Genomic DNA, 1,191 nt, shown 5'->3' with positions numbered 1-1,191 from the left:
TATTTGGTACACACATGTGATATAATTTTTTTTCTTTTTTTATTGCGCAGTCTTCTCAAATTAAGAGCACATTGCAAAGAACATGGATCCAGTTTTAATATGATGATGGGGTTTCTATGCTAGTTTAAAAATGTGAAAAGGACAAGCAGAAACTTCCCTTCTGTTTTATGTTATAATCTTTTTTCTTACAAAATTTAGATATGACTTGCCTTACATAGAATGTGAGAATTAATGCTGTAGCATCACAAACCATTCTATTCTATATCTTAATCTTTAAAAGTTCATTCTTGAAGTAATATCCAAGAATCTCTTGCCTGTATTAGGCTGTTGCTCTTATTATAAGAATTTGTGCACAGAACAGGGGATGATTATAATTGTAATAATATCTGTCTGTAACTGGCATGCTGTTGGGCTGTTCAAACCCCCAGATATAGTTTAGCTACTTCTTTCTTTGTATTCAGTAATTATGATATTCATGAATTAATAGGACATGTTTTTTGATGGGTTATGAGTTCGTATATTAAGTGTAATATGTATATTGTTAATGAGATACAATATTTATGAATTCAGTGTGTATCTAATAACAAGGATTCACTTGTTCTTCACTGATAGTACAGGAGTTTTAATATTCATATTACGGCATATATTTTGACATGATGAGTGTATATATATTAAGCATAATATTAGCAGTGAGACACAGTATTTAAGTGAATTCAATGATTTAGATGACATATAAATTCACTTGCTCTTCAATGATCAGCTCACTGAGTCATACATTCACTATCCATCCAGATATAACTGCAATCTGTGATTCAACATATTCAGTCCCTCTCATGTTCAAATCTTCTACTGAGTGTATTTAGTTATCTTTTCATACACTCCTGTATTCATCTTTCTGTTCATCTATTCATCCATAGGTATTCAACTATATACACATTCACCTGTCAATTCAAGCCATCCAGACACACATAGTTGTAATTACATTACACACTGTGCCTTCCTATCCAATGTTTGTGCGTAATGAAAGATACTCATTTCTGAAGGTTGTGATGTTTAGCAGGAATGAACAAAAAAGAAACCAACTGGTAAAACTGATGGAATGCATATTGATTAATGGACATGCGGTAATTCTGCTGTTGTACTCGAGGTAAAAATTCATTATGAATTTAGCTTGTGTACTTGCTTCTGATT

Source organism: Penaeus monodon, chromosome 28, assembly GCF_015228065.2.
Source record: "Penaeus monodon isolate SGIC_2016 chromosome 28, NSTDA_Pmon_1, whole genome shotgun sequence".
In the NCBI taxonomy this organism is placed as follows: Eukaryota; Metazoa; Arthropoda; class Malacostraca; order Decapoda; family Penaeidae; genus Penaeus; species Penaeus monodon.
The sequence above is the reverse complement of the archived record's forward strand: the minus strand, read 5'-3'. Positions refer to the sequence as shown.